The following is a 16,554-nucleotide window of genomic DNA, read 5'->3' on the forward strand; positions in this document are numbered from 1 at the left end:
GGCAATAATAAAGTTGTTATTTATATTTCCTTATATCATGATAAATGTTTATTATTCATGCTAGAATTGTATTAACTGAAAACTTGATACATGTGTGAATACATAGACAAAACAAAGTGTCCCTAGTATGCCTCTACTAGACTAGCTCGTTAATCAAAGATGTTTAAGTTTCCTGACCATAGACATGTGTTGTCATTTGATAAACGGGATCACATCATTAGCAGAATTATGTGATGGACAAGACCCATCCGTTAGCTTAGCATAATGATCATATAGTTTTTTCTATTGCTTTCTTCATGACTTATACATGTTCCTCTGACTATGAGATTATGCAACTCCCGAATACCGGAGGAACACCTTGTGTGCTATCAAACGTCACAACGTAACTGGGTGATTATAAAGATGCTCTACAGGTGTCTCCGAAGGTGTTTGTTGGGTTGGTATAGATCAAGATTAGGATTTGTCACTCCGTGTATCGGAGAGGTATCTCTGGGCCCTCTCGGTAATGCACATCACTATAAGCCTTGCAAGCAATGTAACTAATGAGTTAGTTGCGGGACGATGCACTATAGAACGAGCAAAGAGACTTGCCGGTAACGAGATTGAACTAGGTATGAAGATACCGACGATCGAATCTCGGGCAAGTAACATACCGATGACAAAGGAAACAATGTATGTTGTTATGCGGTTTGACCGATAAAGATCTTCGTAGAATATGTAGGAGCCAAAATGAGCATCCAGGTTCCGCTGTTTGTTATTGACCGGAGATGAGTCTCGGTCATGTCTACATAGTTCTCGAACCCCTAAGGTCCACACGCTTAACGTTCGATGATGATTGGTATTATGAGTTCATGTTTTTTGATGTACCGAAGGTAGTTCGGAGTCCCGGATGTGATCACGGACATGACGAGGAGTCTCGAAATGGTCGAGACATAAATATTGATATATTGGAAGGCTATGTTTGGACACCAGAAAGGTTTCGGATAGGTTCGGGCATTTTTCGAAGTACCGGGGGGTTACCGGAACCCCCCGGGGGGCTTAATGGGCCTACATGGGCTTTAGTGGAAGAGAGGAGAGGCAACCAAGAGGTGGGGCGCACCCCCACCCCCAAGCCCAATCCGAATTGGGAGGGGGGCCGGCCCCCTTTCCTTTCTCTCCCCCTTCCCTTCCTTCCCCCTCCTAGTTGGACTAGGAAAGGGGGGAAACCTACTCCTAGTAGGAGTAGGATTCCCCCCTTGGGGGCGCACCATGAGGCCGGCCGGCCCCTCCTCCCCTACTTTATATAAGGGGGAGGGGGCACCCCATAGACACACAAGTTATTGTTTTAGTCGTGTGCGGTGCCCCCTCCACATATTTCCACCTCGGTCATATCGTTGTAGTGCTTAGGCGAAGCCTTGCATCGGTAAATTCATCATCATCGTCACCACGCCGTCGTGATGACGAAACTCTCCCTCGGCCTCAGCTGGATCTAGAGTTCGAGGGACGTCACCGAGTTGAACGTGTGCAGATCGCGGACGTGCCGTGCGTTTGATACTTGATCTGTTGGATCGCGAAGACATTCAACTACATCAACCGCGTTACTTAACGCTTCCGCTTTCGGTCTACAAGGGTACATGGACACACTCTCCCCGCTCGTTGCTATGCATCTCCTAGATAGATCTTGTGTGATCGTAGGAATTTTTTGAAATACTGTGTTCCCCAACAGTGGTATCAGAGCCAGGTCTATGCGTACATGTTATATGCACGAGTAGAACACAAAGAGTTGTGGGCGATAATAGTCATACTGCTTACCAGCATGTCATGCTTTGATTCGGCGATATTGTTGGATGAAGCGGCCCAGACCGACATTACATGACCGCGTTCATGAGACTGGTTCTACCGCCATGCTTCGCACATAGGTGGCTAGTGGGTGTCTGTTTCTCCAACTTTAGTTGAATCAAGTGTGACTATGCCCGGTCCTTGTTGAAGGTTGAAACAACACACTTGACAAAAAATCGTTGTGGTTTTTTGATGCGTAGGTAAGAACGGTTCTTGCTAAGCCCGTAGCAGCCACGTAAAATTTGCAACAAGAAGTAGAGGACGTCTAACTTGTTTTTGCAGGGCATGTTGTGATGTGATATAGTCAAGACGTGATGATATATAAATTATTGTATGAGATGATCATGTTTTATAACAATTATCGGCAACTGGTAGGAGCCTTATGGTTGTCGCTTTATTGTATGAAATGCAATTGCCATGTAATTGTTTTACTTTATCACTAAGCGGTAGCGATAGTCGTGATAGCAATAGTTGGCGAGATGACAACGATGCATCGATGGAGATCAAGGTGTCAAGCCGGTGACGATGGTGATCATGACAGTGCTTTGGAGATGGAGATCAAAGGCACAAGATGATGATGGCCATATCATATCACTTATATTGATTGCATGTGATGTTTATCCTTTATTCATCTTATTTTGCTTAGTTCGGCAGTAGCATTATAAGATGATCTCTCACTAAATTTCAAGGTATAAGTGTTCTCCCTGAGTATGCACCGTTGCGACAGTTCTTCGTGCTGAGACACCACGTGATGATTGGGTGCGATAAGCTCTACGTTCACATATAATGGGTGCAAGCCAGTTTTGCACACGCGGAATACTCCGGTTAAACTTGACGAGCCTAGCATATGCAGATATGGCATCGGAACACTGGGACCGAAAGGTCGAGCATGAATCATATAGTAGATATGATCAACATAGTGATGTTCACCATTGAAAACTACTCCATCTCACGTGATGATCGGACATGGTTTAGTTGATATGGATCACGTGATCACTTAGATGACTAGAGGGATGTCTATCTAAGTGGGAGTTCTTAAGTAATATGATTAATTAAAGTTTAATTTATCAGGAACTTAGTACATGATAGTATTTTGCATGCCTATGTTGTTGTAGATCAATAGCTCGTGATGTAGCTCCCCGTTTATTTTTGATATGTTCCTAGAGAAAAACTATGTTGAAAGATGATGGTAGTAATGATGCGGACTAGGTCTGTGATTTGAGGATTATCCTCATTGCTGCACAAAAGAATTATGTCCTCTATGCACCGCTAGGTGACGGACCTATTGCAGGAGCAAATGCATACGTTATGAACGTTTGGCAAGCTCGGTATGATAACCACTTGATAGTTTAGTGCACCATGCTTTACGGCTTAGAACCGGGACTTCAAAAACGTTTTGAACGCCACAGAGCATATAAGATGTTCCAAGAGCTGAAATTGGTATTTCAGATTCATGCCCGAGTCGAGAGGTATGAGACCTCTGACAAGTACTTTGCCTACAAGATGGAGGAGAATAGTTCAACCAGTGAGCATGTGCTCAGATTGTCTTAGTACTACAATCGCTTGAATCAAGTGGGAGTGAATCTTCCAGATAAAATAGTGATTGACAAAGTTCTCTAGTCACTATCACCAAGTTACTAGAACTTTGTGATGAACTATAATATGCAAGGGATGACGAAAACGATTCCCGAGCTCTTCATGATGCTCAAGGCTGCAGAGAAATCAATAAGGAGCATCAAGTGTTCATGGTCAACAAGACCACCAGTTTCAAGAAAAAGGGTAAGTGGAAGAAGGGGAACTTCAAGAAGAACGGCAAGCAAGTTACTGCTCAAGTGAAGAAGCCCAAGTCTGGACCTAAGCCTGAGACTGAGTGCTTCTACTGCAAAGGGACTGGTCACTGGAAGCGGAACTGCCCCAAGTATTTGGCGGATAAGAAGGATGGCAAAGTGAACAAAGGTATATGTGACATACATGTTATTGATGTGTACCTTACTAATGCTCGCAGTAGTGCCTGGGTATTTGATACTGGTTCTGTTGCTAATATTCGCAACTCGAAACAGGGACTACGGATTAAGCGAAGATTGGCTAAGGACGAGGTGACGATGCGCGTGGGAAATGGTTCCAAAGTCGATCTGATCGCTATCAGCACGCTACCTCTACATCTACCTTCAGGATTAGTTTTAGACCTGAATAATTGTTATTTAGTGCCAGCGTTAAGCATGAACATTATATCTCACTATAGGAATCAGCTACTTTGCCGTCTGCCACGGCATACGGCAAAGGCAAGGATGGCGGACGACAAAGGCCTTTGCCGTCTGCCGCGGACGGCAAAAGGCTCCGGCAAAGTAGGCATCGGTAAAGAGCTTCTTTGCCGTCTGCTTTTTGAAGCGGACGACAAAGGGGCCTTTGCTATCAGCGGCTGACGGCAAAGAAAGCCGACGGCAATAAATGCGCTGTTAGTCCGTTAGGCAGCTAATGGTAGCCTTTCTCATCCGCCGCTGACGGCAAAGAGCATCCGGCCTTTGCCGTCCGCCGGATGACGTCAACTGGACGTCACTACGGGACAAGCCTTTGCCGTCTGCTGCTGTAGGCAAATGTGGGCATTCTTTGCCGTCTTCCACTGTAGGCAAACCCTTTGTCGTCCGCCGCTGTAGGCAAACTGACCAAATGGGTCAGCTCCCAGGGAGCACAGGTGGCCGCCGCGTGGCTTCTTTGCCGTCCGCGGCAGACGGCAAAGGAGCCTTTTCCATCAGCGGCTGACGGCAAAGGTGCCTCTTTTTTTCTGTTTTTTTAAATCCAACAATTTTCACAGCAAATATATGACATATATATATATATATATATATTTCACAGGGCAATTTAACAGCACATATGACATATCCAGCACATAAGTTTCATCGTTCATACATATATAGTTCCATCCATTCATACATAGCAAGTTACACATACACATTGTTCCATCCATACAAAGTTTCATCAATATAGCAAGTTCCATCATAGCAAGCTAGAAGAATACTAGAGGAGAATGAAAGAAAAAATAAGCACTCCATCATAGCAAGCTAGCTTCCCTGAAGTGAATGAAATCTGCAAAATGGCAAATAAGAAAGTTAGAAAAAGGTGACTAGAAGAAGAAGTATATGCCATTTATGAGCTAACTTAGGTGAAATGGATCATTTATGAGCTAACTTAGTTGAAATGGATCGTTTATGAGCTAACCTAGGTCAAATAGATCGTTTATGAGCTAACTTAGGTATAATGCATCATTTTAGAGCTAACCTAGGTAAGATGGGTCATTTTGGAGCTAACCTAGGTGAAATGGATCATTTTTTAGCTAAGTTAGGTGAAATGGATCATTTATGAGCTAACCTAGGTGAAATAGATCGTTTATGAGCTAACTTAGGTAAAATGCATCATTTTAGAGCTAACCTGGGTGTGATGGGTCATTTTGGAGCTAAACTAGGTAAAATGGATCGTTTGTGAGCTAACCTTGGTAAGATGGGTCATTTTAGAGCTAACTTGGGTAAAATGCATCATTTTGGAGCTAACCTAGGTAAGATGGGTCATTTTGGAGCTAACCTAGGTAAAATGGGTCATTTTAGAGCTAACATAGGTAAAATGGATCATTTTGGAGCTAGTCTTTCAAGTAAGGCAGATCCCATAAGCATGTCTTGTGAGTCCAGGCGTGCTTAGAATTATACCCCTTGAAGTACCCTGGACGCTCTGGATCTGGCTCGAGAGCGTTTAACTGATCCAGGGTCTGTTGGCCTGTCAACGCAGGTGGTGCAGAGTTTTTGACAACTCTACCTCTGATGAAGTTCTTCTTGTCTTTCCTGAACTTATGGCGAGGATCCAGGAACTGTCTATGCATGTCGAAGCAAGAAAACTTGCGACCGGCCTGAAGCCAACGAAACTCAAGAGCTCCCTTGCATGTGGGGCACGGGAACCTTCCATGCACACACCAGCCAACGAATAGCACATACGCCGGCAAGTCATGCGTCGAGTACATGTACCAGACACGCATTATGAAGTTCCATTTGCTATAGGCGTCGTATGTCTTGAACCCATTATCCCAGGCTTCTTGCAATTCGTCCTTAAGCGGCTGCATGTACACATTCATATTTTTCGCCGGATAGTTGGGCCCTGGAATTATCAACGTCAGGAAAATGTTCTTTCTTTGCATAATCTGTCCGGGAGGGAGATTGAGTGGAAAGACAAATACGGGCCAACAACTGTATTGGGCTGCCGTCAGACCAAACACACTGAACCCATCCATGCTGATGCCGGCTCGAGGATGCCTCGGATCTGCCGCTTTGTCAGCATGTAATTCATCAAACTTTTTCCACGCAACACCATCCGATGTGTGTACGATCATCAGATTCCCATATGCATCTAGTTCGGTTCTTTTGCCCGTTTTGTGCCATGTCATCTGTCTGGCCGTCTCTTCGACCATGAAAAGACGTTGAAGTCTTGGTACGATTGGCATATACCGAAGAACACTAACGAGGATTTTGGTCTGTGTCTTCTCACCCATACCGTTGTCTACCACAACATACCTGGAAGACTTGCAAATGGGACAATAGTTCAAGTCCGCATAGTCAAGCCTAAATAAAACACATCCTTTCTCACAGGCATGTATCTTCTCATAGGGCATCTTCAGTGCACGGAGGATTTTTTCCGACTGGTACAGGTTTGCAGGCATTACATGGCCTTTGGGTAGAAAGCATCCAAATACTGTCATCATTGCGTCGTAGAATTCTCTGCCCAAGTTGAACTGAGCCTTCAGAGCCATTACTTGTGAGATGGCATCCAACTGACAAAGCTCAGTGTGCTCGTGGAGCAGACGTTTTGAAGACTCCAACATTTCATTGAAGGCCTTTGCAGATTCCTCCATCTCCTCGTCCGAATCCCGAGCATCATCGAAGTCTTGCACCATGTTTTCCATCCCGGTACCATGCTCGTCGGTGCGATGACGATCCACCTCAGCTCGGTCACGTTGGGCAGACTCACCATGATATGTCCACACCGTATAATCGGGCGTAAAACCACTCTTCTGTAGGTGTTTACCCATTTCAGCCTCTGTCCTCTTTTCCCAATTGCCGCACCGTAAACAGGGGCACCAGGTTTTCCTCTGGCCATTTGCAAATGCGCTTGCACAAACCCCTTGGTTTTTGTGAACCATTCAGTGCTCCATTTGTTCTGACCAATGTGACCGGTGTACATCCACGCACGATCACTCATCTTGACTTTCAGAGCTACTGGACACACAACAAATATATATATATATATATAATTCACCATATATATTCATCAGTTGATCTACTTTGTCAATTTTATTACGTCCATGCAACCTACACTCTAATAGGTAATGATAGGTCCTAATCCCACCCGAGTATGTGTAGATTCGGTTCATTTTCCCATGCTATGCTCCGGATCCGACGCAAAATTTTGGCAGCACCTCCCCGCTGTTCTCCTGATACACGTCTCTGCAATAAACAAAGAGGATGTGTACCCGGAGAACAACAGGGGAGGCACTGACGAAATTTATGCGTCGGATCCGGAGCAAAGCATATGGGAAAACGAACCCAATCTACACATACTCGGGCTGTCCATGGATAGCGTTGGACAATTTGAAAGAATCATGGTTATAAATATGCAAATGCATGCATATTTATAACTATAACGCTTTCGAACAGGAGACACATATTGGTTACGCATACTGATGATTCAAGAGAGATATATAGCTAGCTATCAAGTTTCATCGGCACGAACACCGGAACAGAGCAAATAATTAAGGGGGGAGGAGGACATGTCATTTGTGCTCACCCACGAACGAAGGGGCAGAGATCATCAAACGCACGGGAGGTCGTCGAACACCAAAACTCGCAGCGATGAAAGAACTGCACATTTAAATATACTCGATCAACACAATTATATATGATGTTTTTCATAACAAAATCGAAAAATATATGACCTAACTCATAATTCACAAATATATGACCCCGTCGGCCTCTGGAAGGCCAAAGAGCACCTTTTCGGGAGGTGTCGGGGGTCGGGGTGTCGTGTCAGTGTCGGGGTGCCGTGTCGGGGTCGAGGTGCTGTTTCAGGGTCGGGGTGTCGGGGTCGGGGTGTCGGGGTCAGGGAGTCAGAGGGTCAGGGTGTCAGGGTGTGGTGTCGGGGTTAGGGTGTCGGGGTCAGGGGGTCGGGGTGCTGTTTCGGGGTCGGGGTGTCGTGTCAGGGTCGGGGTGTCGGGGTGTGGTGTCGGGGTCGGGGTGTCGGGGTCAGGGGGTCAGGAGGTCGGGGTGTCAGGGTGTGGTGTCGGGGTCAGGGGGTCAGGGGGTCGGGGTGTCGTGTCGGGGTCGGGGTGTTTCCTTCTATCCTTTTCTTCTTTCCTTTCTTCTTCTTCTCCTTTCCTTCTCTTCTTCTTTCCCTTCTACATATTCTTCTTTTCTTCTTCTACTTTTTTCATCTTTTTTCTACTTCTTTTAATAATATAACTAATTATCTAAAACACATGCACTAAATCTAACACTAACACTAACACATATCTAGACCTAAATCTAACACAAACAATTAAACAGCAAAAAAAAGAAAAAACAGAAAAAAAATAACTCACTAGAGCTCGGGGGTGGCGGTGGCGACGGGGGCGGCGGGCGGCAGGGTGGCGGTGGCGACGGGTGTGGCAGGGCTCCGAGGCGGTGGAGCTCAGGGGGAGCCGGCAGGGAGGCGGGGCCGATGGGGCCACGGTGGCGCCGGGGTGGTGGGGGCAGCGGGGCGCCGGGGCAGTGGGACGGTCGGGCGGCAACGTGGTGGGGCGCCGGGGCGACGGGATGGTGGGGCGACGGGGCGTCGGCGGGTGGGGGGCGGCGGGGTGGTGGGGCGACGGGGCAGGCTGCGGCGGGTGGTGGTGGCGGCGGCGGGTGCTGGGGGCGGCGGGGGGTCGATCTGGTCGTGGAGAGAAACAGAGAAGAAGGGGGTGGGGGGCTCGGCCGTTAGTTAGGTTAGTGAAGTTAGGTCTTTGCCGTCCGCCGTGCTTTGCCGTCCGCTATTTTTCTCTCTTTGTCGCTAGCGGACGACAAAGAGGGGAGCCGTTAAGTTTTATCTAATCAGCTCGTAAGTGGGGCCACCTCTCTCTTTGCCGTCAGCCAGCTGACGGCAAAGAACTGGCTGATGGCAAAATCCTTCTTTGCCATCAGCCAGTTCTTTGCCGTCCGTTTTTCGTAAGCGGACGGCAAAGACCTTCTTTGCCATCAACTAGCAGACGGCAAAGAACTGGCAGACGGCAAATAAGCTAATACCAGTAGTGTCTGGATCTTGTTTGATGCGAGAAGGTTATTCATTTAAATCTGAGAATAATGGTTGTTCTATTTATAAGAGTAATATCTTTTATGGTCATGCACCCTTGAAGAGTGGTCTATTTTTGTTGAATCTCGATAGTAGTGGTACACATATTCATAATATTGAAGCCAAAAGATGCAGAGTTGATAATGATAGTGCAACTTATTTGTGTGGCACTGTCGTTTGGGTCATATTGGTGTAAAGCGCATGAAGAAACTCCATACTGATGGACTTTTGGAATCACTTGATTATGAATCACTTCGTACTTGTGAACCATGCCTCATGAGCAAGATGACTAAAACTCCGTTCTCCGAAACAATGGAGCGAGCAACAGATTTATTGGAAATAATACATACTGATGTATGCGGTCCAATAAATATTGAGGCTCGCGGCGGGTATCGTTATTTTCTGACCTTCACAGATGATTTAAGCAGATATGGATATATCTACTTGATGAAACATAAGTCTGAAACATTTGAAAAGTTCAAAGAATTTCAGAGTGGTAACAAGAAAATAAAGTTTCTGTGATCTGATCGTGGAGGAGAATATTTGAGTTACGAGTTTGGTCTTCATTTAAACAACGCGGAATAGTTTCGCAACTCACGCCACCCGGAATACCACAGCGTAATGGTGTGTCTGAACGTCGTAACCACACTTTATTAGATATGGTGCGATCTATGATGTCTCTTACTGATTTACCGCTATTGTTTTGGGGTTATGCTTTAGAGACGGTTGCATTCACGTTAAATAGGGCACCATCTAAATCCGTTGAGATGACACCTTATGAACTGTGGTTTGGCAAGAAACTCAAGTTGTCGTTTCTTAAAGTTTGGGGCTGCGATGCTTATGTGAAAAAGCTTCAACCTGATAAGCCCGAACCCAAATCGGAGAAATATGTCTTCATAGGATACCCAAAAGAGACTGTTGGGTACACCTTCTATCACATATCCGAAGGCAAGATATTCGTTGCTAAGAATGGATCCTTTCTAGAGAAGGAGTTTCTTTCGAAAGAAATGAGTGGGAGGAATGTAAAACTTTATGAGGTAATTGTACCTTCTCTCAAATTGGAAAGTAGTTCATCACAAAAATCAGTTCAAGTGATGCCTACACCAATTAGTGAGGAAATTAATGATGATCATGAAACTTCTGATCAAGTTACTATCGAACCTCGTAGGTCAAACAGAATGTGTTCCGCACCAGAGTGGTATAGTAATCCTATTCTAGGAATCATGTTACTAGACCATGACGAACCTACGAACTATGAGGAAGCGATGATGAGCCCAGATTCCGTGAAATGGTTTGAGGCCATGAAATCTGAGATGGGATCCATGTATGAGAACAAAGTATGGACTTTGATTGACTTGCCCGATAATCGGTGAGCCATTGAGAATAAATGGATCTTCAAGAGGAAGACGGACACTGATAGTAGTGTTACTATCTACAAAGCTTGAATTGTCGCAAAAGGTTTTCGACAAGTTCAAGGTGTTAACTACGATGAGATTTTCTCACTCGTATCGATGCTTAGAGTCTATCTGAATCATGTTAGCAATTGCCGCATTTTATGAAATTTGGCAAATGGATGTGAAAACTGCATTCCTTAATGGATATCTCAAAGAAGATTTGTATATGATGCAACCATAAGGTTTTGTCGATCCTAAAGGTGCTAACAAAGTGTGCAAGCTCTAGTGATCCATTTATGGACTGGTGCAAGCCTCTCGGAGTTGGAATATACGCTTTGATAGTGTGATCAAAGCATATGGTTTTATACAGACTTGTGGTGAAGCCTGTATTTACAAGAAAGTGAGTGGGAGCACTACAACCTTTCTGATAAGTACATGTGAATGACATATTGTTGATCGGAAAAGATGTAGAATTTTATGGAAAGCATAAAGGAGTGTTTGAAAGGAGTTTTTCAAAGAAAGACCTCGGTGAAGCTGCTTACATATTGAGCATCAAGATCTATAGAGATAGATCAAGATGCTTGATAAGTTTTTTCAATGAGTACATACCTTGTCAAGATTTTTGAAGTAGTTCAAAATGGAACAGTCAAAGAAGGAGTTCTTGCCTGTGTTGCAAGGTGTGAAGTTGAGTAAGACTCAAAACCCGACCATGGTAGAAAATAGAAAGAGAATGAAAGTCATTCCCTATGCCTCAGTCATAGGTTCTATAAAGTATGCTATGCTATGTACCAAACCTATTGTGTACCTTGCCATGAGTTTGACAAGGGGTACGATGTTGATCCAGGAGTGGATCACTTGACAACGTTCAAAATTATCCTTAGAAGACTAAGGAGATATTTCTCGGTTATGGAGGTGATAAAGAGTTCGTCGTAAAGAGTTACGCTGATGCAAGCTTTTACACCGATCTGGATGACTCTGAGTCTCAATCTGGATACATATTGAAAGTGGGGGCAATTAGCTAGAGTAGCTCCATGCAGAGCACTGTAGACATAGAAAATTTGCAAAATACATACGGCTCTGAAAGTGACAGACCCATTGACTAAGCTTCTCTCACAAGCAAAACATAATCACACCTTAGTACTCTTTGGGTGTTAATCACATAGCGATGTGAACTAGATTATTGATTATAGTAAAACCCTTTCGGTATTAGTCACATGGCGATGTGAACTATTGGTGTTAAATCACATGGCGATGTGAACTAGATTATTGACTCTAGTGCAAGTGAGAGACTGAAGGAAATATGCCCTAGAGGCAATAATAAAGTTGTTATTTATATTTCCTTATATCATGATAAAGGTTTATTATTCATGCTAGAATTGTATTAACCGGAAACTTGATACATGTGTGAATACATAGACAAAACAAAGTGCCCCTAGTATGCCTCTACTAGACTAGCTCGTTAATCAAAGATGGTTAAGTTTCCTGACCATAGACATGTGTTGTCATTTGATGAACGGGATCACATCATTAGGAGAACGATGTGATGGACAAGACCCATCCGTTAGCTTAGCATAATGATCGTATAGTTTTTGCTATTGCTTTTTTCATGACTTATACATGTTCCTCTGACTATGAGATTATGCAACTCCCGAATACCAGAGGAACACCTTGTGTGCTATCAAACATCACAACGTAACTGGGTGATTATAAAGATGCTCTACAGGTGTCTCCGAAGGTGTTTTTTGGGTTCGCATAGATCAAGATTAGGATTTTTCACTCCGTGTATCGGAGAGGTATCTCTGGGCCCTCTTGGTAATGCACATCACTATAAGCCTTGCAAGCAATGTAACTAATGAGTTAGTTTCGGGATGATGCACTACGGAACGAGTAAAGAGACTTGCTGGTAACGAGATTGAACTAGGTATGAAGATACCGACGATCAAATCTCGGGCAAGTAACATACCGATGACAAAGGGAACAACATATGTTGTTATGCGGTTTGACCGATAAAGATCTTCATAGAATATGTAGGAGCCAATATGAGCATCCACGTTCTGCTATTGGTTATTGACCGGAGATGGGTCTCGGTCATGCCTACATAGTTCTCGAACCCGTAGGGTCCGCACGCTTAACGTTCAATGAGGATCGGTATTATGAGTTTATGTGTTTTGATGTACCGAAGGTAGTTCGGAGTCCCGGATGTAAGCACGGACATGACGAGGAGTCTCGAAATGGTCGAGACATAAAGATTGATATATTGGAAGGCTATGTTTTGATACCAGAAAGGTTTCAGATAGGTTCGGGCATTTTCCGAAGTACCGGGGGGTTACCGGAACCCCCCGGGGGATTAATGGGCCTACATGGGCTTTAGTGGAAGAGAGGAGAGGCAGCCAAGAGGTGGCCCCCCCAAGCCCAATCCGAATTGGGAGGGGGGCCGGCCCCCCTTTCCTTTCTCTCCCACTTCCCTTCCTTCGCCCTACTAGTTGGACTAGGAAAGGGGGGAAACCTACTTCTAGTAGGAGTAGGATTCCCCCCCTTGGGGGCGCACCATGAGGCCGGCCGGCCCCCTCCTCCCCTCCTTTATATACGGGGGAGGGGGGCACCCCATAAACACACAAGTTATTGTTTTAGCTGTGTGCGGTGCCCCACTCCACATATTTCCACCTCGGTCATATCGTTGTAGTGCTTAGGCAAAGCCCTGCATCGGTAACTTCATCATCACCGTCACCACGCCGTCGTGCTGATGAAACTCTCCCTCGGCCTCAGCTGGATCTAGAGTTCGAGGGACGTCACCGAGTTGAACATGTGCAGATCGCGGAGGTGTCGTGTGTTCGGTACTTGATCGGTTGGATCGCGAAGACGTTCGACTACATCAACCGTGTTACTTAACACTTCCGCTTTCGGTCTACGAGGGTACGTGGACACACTCTCCCCGCTCGTTGCTATGCATCTCCTAGATAGATCTTGCATGATCGTAGGAATTTTTTTGAAATACTGCGTTCCCCAACAATGTGTGCAAAATTTGAGGAGATTTAGAGGAGGTCAAAGAAATTTGAATTTGAGAAATGTGCTCCAAATGAGCTCCCAGGCTAGGGTAAACAGTCCCATTTGTAATAATGTATTTTTGGACCTACTCTAAATGAGCCTAATGTTTTTATTAACATCTATTCAATCTATATAGGGTAGATTCGAAGTCTCACTATTTTTTGAATTAATCTTCATATTTTTTATTTTCGTTTGAAAAGATATGCTTTAACATAAAAACTATTAAATACACGTTTAAAATTTGAAAATGGAAAACTAAGTTCAGATCCTTCTTATTCACTTTGAAATAAAGTTTTGGTGATTTTTTTATTTTTAAAAAAATTTCAAACAGAGAAGGTAACCCAACCTCCTCTCCTTGAACTCTATGAAATGTTGTACGTGATAGCTCATATGTGTGAAGGTTTTTTCATGAAAATGACCATAGACCAAATTTATGATTTTTTGTTGGTAACATGTCACATAAGACAACATTGTGCGCAAGTTTTATATTTTTTTTGTTTTTTAATTAATGGTGCTCATTTGACCTCGATCGTGCCAGCTAGGTTTTTTTTAAACATATCCGTATACCAAGTTTAGTAATTTTCCTCGTTAGTGTGTCTTATGAAACGACGAACGGCGAAGGTTTCATATTTTTTGATTTTTTTAAAATTAGTTATGCTCAGTCAAAGCCTTGGAAACCCCGTTGACCAGCTCAAAACCCCTCTAAACCCCACGGGGTTTCGCCTAACCCTAGCTCCGAATGTCGGCCGTCCGATCATACCCTGGCGCCAAGCGACGTCCCTCAGATGTGGTCTTCTAGAAGGAATTCGGTGGGCAGGCTGCGTGCAGGCTCCGCGCCGTTGGATCACATGGACGGCTCCGCATCGTTGTATCATGGGGCGATCCGCGAGAGGCGATCCTATTGGTTGTGCTCGGCTGCTCGCCCACCACTGACTCTGCAAAAAAATGTAGTTATTGGGCCCAAAAGGAAACCAAGCTCTGGTTGGTCCGTCGAATTGCGTCGTTTTTTGCATCGTTTGGTCTGTTTTTTGTGAACGTGCCGGCTCTGTTTTTTTGCATCGTTTGAAATTACACAACAATTGACATTGCCTAGAAAATTTAGTTCTTTTTGTTCAATACAAATGAAAAATGACCAAATTTATAAGGGCCAAATTTATTTTTATCATGCAAAATGGACACAAACTATTAAAAAATTGTCTCTTTTTGTTTATATAATATATATGACCACGGATTCCAACGCGTGTAATTAGCTTCCTTTTCTTCTTCTTTTCAAACCACGGTTTCCCACGCGTGTACACTCCCGATGTCACGGTGGGTGTGAAAACGGGCTACTTCACATTTGACCCCGTTATTGCCACGGGGAAATAACACGTAGCACTACGGCTATTTAAGCCACCCTCTGCCTCTGACATCCCTCATCCATCTCCCATCCTCTGGCATCTGCCCTTCTTGCTCTTCGACCCCTTCTCCTTCTTTTGCACATCCCTCAGCCATGCAGTACATTGGACCAACCTACCGCTTCCCACCCACCGTGCCGGAGAGGCTCTACCCTATCGCCGTGTATACGTTGAGTGCACACTACGTGTGTGGGCGATATCAAGGTGGAGGACCGCAAGGAACTTCACTGAGTTCTTCCTCACGACCGGCTACCGCCACCTCCCGCGGGAATCTCCAACGATGTTCCGCGTCGAGGAGGTCATCCAAAATGGGGTGGTGGTTGCTCTCCTTCCCCACTTCACCAACACATTCGACGCCTTTTACCTCCTCGGCCGGGTGTTTTGGTGTGGCTGCGAGTTCATCACTTTCACCACCCACAACATGTTCACGGAGTACACCAACATCTTCCCCACCGCATCGTGCATGCACACTCTTCCGTACCCCTGATACGTCTCTATCGTATCTATAATTTTTGATTGTTTCGTGCCGATATTATACAACTTTCACATATTTTTGGCAACTTTTTATATGATTTATTGGACTAACCTATTGATCCAGTGCCCAGTGCCAATTCCTATTTTTTGCATGTTTTTGTTTCGCAGAAAATCCATATCAAACGAATTCCAAACGCGATCAAAAATTTATGGAGAATTATTTTGGAATATATGTGATTTTGGGAGGGGGAATCAACGCAAACGGGGGCCCATAGTGCCCACAACTCACCAGGGCGCGCCCCAGGCCCCAGGTGCGCCCAGGTGTCTTATGCTCTCCTTGAACGTCGGTTGGAGCTATACTTCGGGCGCAAGGAAGCTTATATCCGGAAAAAATCATGTTAAAATTTCAGCGCAATCGGAGTTACGGATCTCCTGAAATGTAAGAAACGGTTTTTGGCCAGATCTGGGGAATGCGAAACAGAAGAGAACAGAAAGGGAGATCCAATATCAGAGGGTGATACATCTCCAACGTATCTATAATTTTTGATTGTTCTATGTTGTTATATTATAGTTCTAGGATGCTTTACAATCATTTTATAGCAACTTTATATCATTTTTTGGAACTAACCCGGACTGACGATGTTTTCAGCAGAACTACCGTGGTGTTTTTTTTGTGCAGAAATGAAAGTTCTCCAAATGATCTGAAACTTTTTGATGATTTTTTTGGAACAAAAGAGACCCCTGAAGCTTTGTGGGAGGGCTAGAAGAGCCACGAGGAGGGCACAACCCACCAGGGCGCGCCTGGTGGGCCAGGCTTGCCCCGATGGGTTGTGCTCACCTCAAGGCCCATATTCGCGTGAAACCGACGCCAATAAATCCTATAAATAGAGAAACCATCAGAAATAACGCTAGATCAGAAGTTCCGCCGCCGCAAGGCTCTGTAGCCACCGAAAACCAATCCAGACCCTTTCCGGCACCCTGCCGGAGGGGGGAATCATCACCGGTGGCAATCTTCATCATCCCGGCGACTACCACGATGAGGAGGGAGTAGTCCACCCTCGGGGCTGAGGGTTTGTACCAGTAGC

Source organism: Aegilops tauschii, chromosome 3 (genome assembly GCF_002575655.3).
Source record: "Aegilops tauschii subsp. strangulata cultivar AL8/78 chromosome 3, Aet v6.0, whole genome shotgun sequence".
NCBI classification, from domain to species: domain Eukaryota; kingdom Viridiplantae; phylum Streptophyta; class Magnoliopsida; order Poales; family Poaceae; genus Aegilops; species Aegilops tauschii.